This window comes from Panthera leo, chromosome F2, assembly GCF_018350215.1.
Source record: "Panthera leo isolate Ple1 chromosome F2, P.leo_Ple1_pat1.1, whole genome shotgun sequence".
In the NCBI taxonomy this organism is placed as follows: Eukaryota; Metazoa; Chordata; class Mammalia; order Carnivora; family Felidae; genus Panthera; species Panthera leo.
Window position 1 is genome coordinate 33,970,452 of NC_056695.1, and position 9,630 is coordinate 33,980,081.

The 9,630-nt window shown below is 37.1% G+C and overlaps 1 long non-coding RNA gene across 1 annotated transcript; it reads right to left on the reverse strand.

The window, feature by feature from the left end:
* Positions 1 to 1,175: 1,175 nt before the first annotated feature.
* LOC122211177 lies at positions 1,176 to 7,414 on the reverse strand. Its single transcript, XR_006198542.1, has 4 exons — positions 7,142 to 7,414; positions 6,679 to 6,758; positions 5,879 to 5,930; positions 1,176 to 1,420 (listed from the first exon to the last, which is right to left on the reverse strand). It is a non-coding gene; the product is annotated as an uncharacterized LOC122211177 (long non-coding RNA).
* Between the last annotated feature and the right edge of the window lie 2,216 nt (positions 7,415 to 9,630).

Here is a 9,630-nt window from a genome sequence, read left to right on the forward strand (position 1 = left end):
TCTTTCTGATTTTCTGTATTCTGAAATGTACCCCTTCAAAACTTGAAAAGAACACGTAGCTTGGCCATGTTCTTTAGTATACTTAACTTTTTGAGTTGTCAACCATTTCTAATAGAAATAGAAAGTTGGCAGTAGAGAGCTGGCAAGATGTAGTGGGAAGGGGAGAGAGGAGAGGAGAGGAGAGGTTTTGAGGCACACGAGGCTGGTGGGTAACTTCTGCACAATCTCAGACATACTATTTGGCAACAAGCTCTGGTTCTAGTAATTAGCATTAATGTTTTCAACTTTGCTGAACATTATCTAAGGCTGTTTAAGAAGCCTTGACAGTTGTGGAATGAAAGGTAATTCTCTCCTAACATGTCAGAAATTCTTTCATCCATTCTATCTTGTTATAAAAATAAGAATCAGTAAAGCATGGATCCCTGAGATTGAATGGCTGACTTGCTCATTTCATAGTTGCCTGATTTAGAGTAGCATCCAAAAATAATCTAAATAATTTGCCTCTGTAGAACAGCTATTTTTACTGCACATATATAACAATTGCTGGGTACTTATTCTAGGCTCCACAACTTACATGCACAATTTTGTGTAGGCCTCACAACAATCCTATGAGAATGGGATATTGTCATGCACACCTCCATCGTCAGTGTTAACCTGAAAACGAAATCTCCAGAGACTGATAATTGTCACTCTCAAACTTTCTCTATACCCTAATTTAGAAACTCTGGCTGGATATTCTCTCACACTTGAGCTTGAGCCCTCATTTTACTAGTTTTACCACAGTTAAAATCTCCTTGATGTAGTCAGTCCCTAAATCTGCCATTCTGTCCCTCTGTCATTACTGATACACAAGTTTGTGAATGAATATTTTCCCTCATCAGACCAGAGGCTAAGTCTTCCACTGACTGGGGTTTGAAGACTACTAATCCCATGAGACTCAACAAAGGCCATTTTTCAACTCATATATAAGATGAAGAAAGCATATGGCACTGCCCCATTAGTGGCTTTTTTCCCTCAACCACAGATGCATGCCCATAATCTTTCAGTGGCTTTCTAGAAGAGCAACAAAAGAAACTACAGCATTGATTCTTCGATGACTTTGGCTTTTCAAAACCGTATGTCTCAGATTCAGCCTTTAGGCTCATAAAATATTTAGACATAAATCATTGACTTGTTTCCAGTGGACTTTACACAAATTTAATCATTGGTTTAAGTCATTTCCTTTATATTGACCTAAAGTAACTTGGATTCTGTTGAACCAGCATCAAAACATCACAAAGTTTTGAGTTCTTATGATTTCTGCAGAACTTGCAATCAGGCTTTTAAAAAATTCCAAAACAAGAATGAGTTTTGAGTTCAGTTGTGACATCAAGAATTATGTGAGCCAGAATTTTTCAGTGAAAAACACAATTCGTGTTTCCTGTAAGCAAAAGAAAATAATATTATCTTTCAATTTTATGTATGTCTTTTAAAAGTACAAAATGCTATGGTAAGATTGAGACCAACAGATGATGAAATTCAAGTAGAAACTCTGGTTGCTGCCCAGAATGAACCCATCAATTCAGAAAGGGAAGAGAATTATAGAGGCCACAGGCTTTTATAAGGAACACCTTGTTCTGTAGAAACCTCTCTGCTGCACTCAATTTGTTTTAATTAGTTCTGTTTATGGCAAAACACTAAATGCATATAATATAAATTGAAATTTGATACTTCAGGAGCCTGTAAGATTTTCAGATAAAATCCCAGACAGAATGAGAGACAAGGTCTGTCCTTAACACAGTTCAAAGAGATTTCTCATGAGGAACTCCAGGATAATTTCCCATGATGAGATGGGCTACTTTATTAGCGGTAAGTAGCACAACACAATGTTCTATGGAGAGTTCATATTTTTCCATGTAGCATGTTGTCATAAGTTCTCTAGAAGAACTATATCTACTAAGTTTTTTTTCTACTAAGATTTTTACAGAATTTGTTTAAATACTATTTTACCATTTCTAGCAATTTAGAGTCAACAACAGTCACTAGAAACTCATTTGTACACTTATTTATTCCTCTAATAAAAATGTATTACATACCTACTATGTTTAGTTGTTTTATAAATTTTATGGATTATTTACCATGTGTCACATGTTGAACATAAAATATATGTGTGTGTGTGTGTGTGTGTGTGTGTGTGTGTGTGTGTATACATATATATATATGGCTATATATAAGGCTGTGCCCGCCTCCAATTTACATAGTCTCATTAGGCCAAATCATGAGTGTTATTAAGACAGTTTTTAAAATAAAAGAAGGTAGGAGTGCCTGGGTGGCTCAGTCGGTTAACTGTCTGACTTCGGCTCAGGTCATGATCTCACAGTTTGTGGGTTTGAGCCCTCATCAGGCTCTGTGCTGGCAGCTTAGAGTCTGGACCCTGCTTCGAATTCTGTGTCTCCCTCTCTCTCTGTTCCTCCCCTGCTCATTCTCTGTCTCTCTCTCCTTCAAAAATAAATAAAAACATTAATAAAAATTTTTTTAATAAAAGAAGGTAGAGGTCTTAATTTAAAATAATGTTAACTACTATTTATTTAGATTTTGTCATATGCCAGTCACTGAGAAAAATATCTTGTTTTTTTTAAAATACAATTTATTGTCAAGTTGGCTAATATATAGTGTATACAAGTGTGCTCTTGGTTTTGGGGGTAAATTCCCATGGTTCATCGCTTATGTACAACACCCAGTGCTCATCCCAACAAGTGCCCTCCTCAGTGCCCATTACCCATTTTCCCCTCTTCCCCCACCCCCAACCCTCAGTTTGTTCTCTGTATTTAAGAGCTTATGGTTTGCCTCCCTTCCTCCCTGTTTGTAACTATTTTTCCCCTTCCCCTCCCCCAAGGTCTTCTGTTAATTCTCTCATGTTCCACATATGAGCAAAACATATGATATCTGTCTTTCTCTCACTGACTTATTTCACTTAGCATAATACCCTCCAGTTCCATCCACATGGCTGCAGATGGCAGGATTTCATTCTTTCTCATTGCCAAGTAGTATTCCATTTTATATATAAACCACAGTATTCATCAGTTGATGGACATTTAGGCTCTTTCCATAATTTGGCTATTGTTGAAAGGACTGCAATAAACATTGGGGGTACATGTGCCCCTATGAATCAATACTCCTATATCCTTTGTATATAAATTCCTAGTAGTGCTATTGTTGGGTCATAGGATAGTTTTTATTTTTAATTTTTTAAGGAACCTCCACACTGTTTTCCAGAGCATCTGCACCATTTTAATATGACTTCCATACAAACTTAAGTGGTAAGTTTAACTCTAGTTTGTAAATGATAAAACAGATTTAAACAGATTTATTACCATCTCTCTTCACTTAGTGACCACCACCAAGCACCCTGCATTTTACCACTTTTGCCAGTTAAAATATTTTTAGCTTAAAGTAGAATAACTGGTAAAAGTGTCTTAAATCATAAGCATGTTCAATTAAAGTCTGGAGACAAGCAGTTGCAGGGGAGGTTAAATTTTCAGCTTAACAACATGAGGGTTCTGTCTGTTTCTCCATGGTTCTCCTACCTTTCACCTCAAGCCCACAAGATGGCTGGAACAGGTTCAAGTATCACATCTTTACAGGACAAAATCCATGAAAGGAAAGGATGGAAAACTTTTTCTGGTTTCTGGTTTCGCTTTTTTTTTTTTTAATGTTTATTTTTTAGTGTGGGGGAGGGCCAGAGAGAAGGAGTCACAGAATCCCAAGCAGGTTTCGTGCTGTCAGTACAGAGCCAATCTCCAGGTGAGATCATGTGAGATCATGACCTGAGCTGAAATCAAGAGCTCAAACTCATGAACTGTGAGATCATGACCAGAGCCCAAATCAAAAGTTGGTCACTTAACCAACTGAGCCACCCCGGCACCCTTGGTTTCTGTCTTTTAACTGAGGAGAACAATCTTTCTTAGAAACTCTACACCAGATTTTCCCTTACATTTCATTGGCAAAAACTAGATCACATGCCCACCCCTAGGTTAATCACAGCCAAGAAGCATAGGATTACAGTGATTAGCTAAGATCAATTATGATTCATCCCCTGAAGTTGGAAATGATTTTGCTTTTTACTTAAAATTGGTTTTTGCTTAGCAAGGGAGAAGGGAACAAGCAATAGGATCTCCCTTGTGCTGAAGTGCCCATAGATTCTATGTAATGAAGACTTTTCTAGCTTGCCACAACACATATCTTCCTCCATAGGACTAACACAGACAGGAATTTTGAATGACCAATTAACCTAAAAATGTAGGACTGGAGAGTAATAAAGATATAGGGCATCTTTGTAGATTTTAAGTTGTGAATGGGGTCAGCCATTGAAAAAGAAGATTTTGCATTATACCATGAAACACAATGAAATGTCACATTTTTGTTTTAAAACAATTTATGTCATTAAGACAAAGATTTATAAGTCAATCTCTTTCCACACCTTTCCTTTAAATTTTTTAAAAGTAAACAGTCTTATCAATTCAGATTTTTTTTTTCTTGCCTGCCACTGGCTCCAATTCAGATTTCTTGACTGACATAGTATTTATTTTTAAAAATCTTTGCAACATATATTTTAAAATTCTTAAATGTATTGGGGTGCCTGGGTGGCTCAATCGATTAAGTATCCAACTTTGGCTCAGGTCATGGTTCATGAGTTCGAGCCCCATATCGGGCTCTGTTCTGACAGCTCAGCCTGCTTCAGATTCTGTATCTCCCTCTCTCTCTGCTCCTCTCCTGTTCGTACTCTGTGTCTCTCTCAGAAATAAAAATAAACATTAAAAAATAAAAATAAGTAAAAATAAGTTCTTAAATGTATTGAAACTTAAGCTTCTAAGATAAGATGCCAGACTGAACAAAGCCCCTCTATTTAAGCCCCTCTTCTGGAATCCAACTAAAACTATCGCAGAGGAAATTTTTACATAAATAACTCCATAAGGAAGGAGGGAAAGAGGAAAGCAATAAAATATTAGAAACTGGAAAGTGAATTCATGAAAGGTAACTGATTAGCACACTCAAGAGAGTGGGTCCCTAAACTAAAAGTGGAAAAGCTGAGAAGCAATCTGGCTTCTAACGCAGACTGCTCAGAGCATCACATAAAGTCATGGAATTACACAGGCCTGGAGAAGGGGGCGGAAGTTGCAGCACTTTAATAGGGAGGATAAGTGAAAATAATGTCTAGCTTCCCCATTCTACTCTTCACCCATAGTAACTGCTCCTATCCTATGCTACTACTGATTTCTGGGAGACATCAGCACAGTTGGGATTCTACACACCATGTGAAAATAAGAGATTTAAATGTAATTATATGTACCTATTACTAAGTGCTGAGACTGTGCTTTCTAGTCCTTTTCCAGCTCAGCTCCCAGTAACCAGCAGTCAGAACCTTGCCCTGAGAAGATTAGATTTCCTTGGGGAACCTGACCAGCCCAAGATGACAGATACACAGATTTTAACTTTGGGAAGTCCTCAACAAGTAGCCCACCCATATCACCATATATAGTAATCCCCCCTAATCCATAAGGTATTCATTCCAAGACCCCCACTGGCTGCCTGAAACCACAGATAGTACTAAACCTTACATATACGATTTTTTTCCTATATGCACACACCGATGATAAAGTTTAATTTATAAATAAGACACCTTAAGGTATTAACAACAATATCTAAGAAAATGGAATAATTTTAACAACATACTGTAATAAAAGCAATGTGAATGTGGTCCCCCTTTCTCTCTTAAAATCTCTTATTGTACTGTATCCACCCTTCTTCTTGTGATGTGAGATGATAAAATGCCTATGTGATGAGATGAAACTAGGTGAGTGACATAGGCATTGTGACTTAGTGTTAGGCTACTACTGACCTTCTGTCAACATGCAGGAGGTTGCTTCCAGACTGTGGTTGACTGCAGGTAACTGAAAACATAGAAATTGAAACTATAGATAAGAGGGACTACTCTAGTCAGTTTTCAATTTCATAAACCTCATGCACACATTCAGAATTCCCATCAACTTTTTGATTCATTAATCATAAGCAGACAGTGAAGGCTTACAAAACATCTGAGAAAAGCCCTACTTCAACATGGACAACAGAAATACAAGTATAGATATTGAATCTATGAGCCAAAGAACATGTTACTAAAAAGTAATGCAAATAAGACCTTGGAAATTAAAAATATAATAATTAAAATGAAAGAAGAGGGAGGCATGAGGAAATCTCCAGAGTGTAGATTAAAAATAGGGAAGAAAGAATAGACTCAGAAGACCAGTCCAGGAGGTCCAACACCAAAATAATAAAAACTCTAGAAAAAGAAAACAACAGAAACAGAGAGTAAGAACTTACCAATGTAATGATCCAGAAAAATTTCCCCAAACCAAAAAAAAATATTTTCTATAGTGAAAAGGCTCATTGAAGTTCCAACACCATAAGTGAAAATAAAGGGAAGCTTAATTTTTTCCCTCATCTTAACGTTTCAGAAGTGCCTTACTTAGAAATATAATGCTGAAGCTTTATTCTCTACAAACTTATTGTGTGACTTTTCTACATTCAAGTAGTTTGTTTCTCATGCTTCTAAATGAGCCCTTAACTATAAGCTGGGAAACATCCCAACATGCCTAAGGCATTGGCATAGAGCTGACACTTAAGCAAAATGACTTTTCTTACCTTCCTACTAGCTTCACATACAAGAAATTGAACAAGGCAACTGAGAGGGATATCATCTCCAAAAACCCCGTCTTTTAAGCCTAATGGAAAGACACAAACAGAGCCACTGCAGCACAATTATTTCCTTCACAACCACATCATTAGCCTAGACAACAAAACATGGCATAAATAGCAACATCAAGGCTCTTGCTTGTCCGGACATCTGGTGGCTCTCAGGTCATGATCTCACAGTTCGTGAATTTGAGCCCCACATTGGGCTCGCTGCTGTCAGCCTGTCAGCACAGAGCCCACTTTGGATCTTCTGTCCCCCTCTCCCTACCCTTCCTCCTCACGTGCTCTCCCCAAAATAAATAAATATTTAAGGGAAAAAAAAAGATTCTTGCTTGTCAAGAATTCCCAGGGCTTTCTTTGTCTGCTAGGGTCTCTGACATCAGGATCATAATAATCCAGCTCTGGAGATTACCTGGCTACGTCTAGTTTATGGTCTCTTGTGAAATACTGATCCTGTCCTTTCAGGACAAGTTGCTAATATGGAGGCTCACAGTATGACATCCTGGGATAGAGTTTGAGATCCTTCCAGATTGCACATTTTAGCTCCAATTCTAGCATGGAGATGAGTTGATACCCACAGAAAGAAGTAAAAAAGGGTGGCCTTCATGAATGGGCCTGCATGGCTTTAAGAGATTACCACACAAACCAGGAATTGAATTTATTAACTAGGAAGACCTAGCTTCGTGGGTTGAATATTAGCTCCCCTAAAGAATATCTACTTGGAACACTAGAATGAGATCTTATTTGGAATAAGGGTCTTTGTGATGTAATTAAGGATCTCAACATGAAATTGTCCTGGATTTAAGGTGAGTTTCCTTTTAAAAGAGAGGAGAAGGAGATTTGACATACAGAGAGATAAGGGGAAGAAGACAGAGGCCAATACCAGAGTGATGCAGCTACAAGCCAAGCAAAGTCAAGGATTTCAGCCATCACTAGATCACATCCTCCCCAGAAAGAACCAATCTTGCCCATACCTTGATTTCGGACTTCTATCCCCAAAGCTGTGAGAGAATAAATTTCTATTTTTTTTAAGCTACCAAATTTGTGATAATTTGTTATGGCAACCAACCCTAGGAAGCTAATACACCCTCTTAGAGATATTCTGAACCTGCTCTGGCTAGAGAGAAAGTGAAAGTTCCTCAGGTGTCATCTGCTGGGCTGATTTCATGAAACAAGAGTTAATATCTCTAAGGCCCTATTTATACAATAGAGATGGATTACTTTTAAACTTCAAAGTACAGTCATACAAACTAATTAATTTCCATAATTCACTTGGGTCAAATAGGCAGGTGTCATTAACTGCACTTCAGAGTATAGCAAATAAGCCCCTTGCATAACATCATCAAAGGAATTCTTGACAGATGACTTCAAAACAGACACTACTTAAAGTAAATATTATAGGAAAGTAAAGCACTCATGGTCAGGAGTGGTACAAAAAGAATTGAAAAGCAGAAGATTTGCTATACACACATTCTAGAAGGCCTTATTTCCATATATGTATATGTATATACATACATATATATGTATGTATATATAATGTTAATACATATAATAGGAAAAAAATATATATCATAGAAAAAAAATATATATATATATATTACAGAAAATTCATGCTGCAATTTTCCCTTGAAAGACAAATGTTAAAATCCTGGCTTTTGCTACCATCAGCCTGTTGTGGAACAAATGTCAAAAGTTTCCCTGAGAAGTTTTATTGACCTGACAGACTTGTAGAGGGGATATCTATCCCACATTGTCTTAGAGTAGGCATGTCTCAAGCCATAATTTATAGGAAAGACTTAGGAGGTTGAATTGTGCTATGGTTCCAAAACAACAAACAAAACTATAATATTTAGAATAAGGGACATGATAGCTGGGTTCTACTCTGCCACAATCAGACCATATCTGGAAAGTCTACATTGTCTACAGCATAAAAATCGGGGGTTTCTTAACATAAAAAGATCCTAGTGAGGGGTTAAGGAATCAAGGTTTTCAAAAGTAGCAACTCCTGAATACTGGGCAGGGCAGCACATGGGGGGTGAGGGCAGCAGTGTGTAAATCTGGAGAAGTGAAGACTCAGAACCATGAGATGGCTATCACCAAAAATCTGAAAGGATGTAATGTGAAGAGAAGTTTACTTGATAGGTAGAAATCACATTTCATCTTCTTGTTAAGAAATGTTTTTGAAAGGCAAAACTCTCCAAAGATAAGACCAATGTCTTTAACGAATAGTGACCCCCTACCCTTGGGACTATACAAGCATAGGCAGGTGAGTTACTTTATGGGAGTGCTGTAGACATTTAAGCTTTTCTCTAATTCTAATATTAATCAATTCTCTAAATCTAATATTAATCTAAATCTAATATTAATATTAATTAATCTAATATTAATCTAATCTCTAATTCTAATTATTAATCAAATCTGTGGTCTTCTCATCTACAATTTAAATATCTACTAGGTCCCCAGAATCTGAAGTTCTGATGCTGAATCTGAAAAATGTAAATGACTCCTATGGAAATAAATCCAGGAATTACTTTGCCACATACTGTGTTGCTGTACCTATCCTGCTAAGTTGAATATGTTATTGTGTAAGTGTGAATAATGTTTAACAATATGCCAAAATGAGATGGAACATGAAGACCTGCAAGGGGTGGTCCTTAGTTGACAAGAATAGGGTATATGAGTTGGCTGAGAAAAATCGGAGTTCTACAGAGAAACAGAACCAATAGGACATATATATATATATACGTATATATATATATATACGTGTATATATATATCATATAGGAAGACGAATAGAGGAGAGAGAGATGGGGGCGGGAGAGAGAGAGAGAGAGAGAGAGAGAGAGAGAGAGAGAGATTGATTGATTTACTTTAAGGAATTGGCTCACATGATTATGGGGG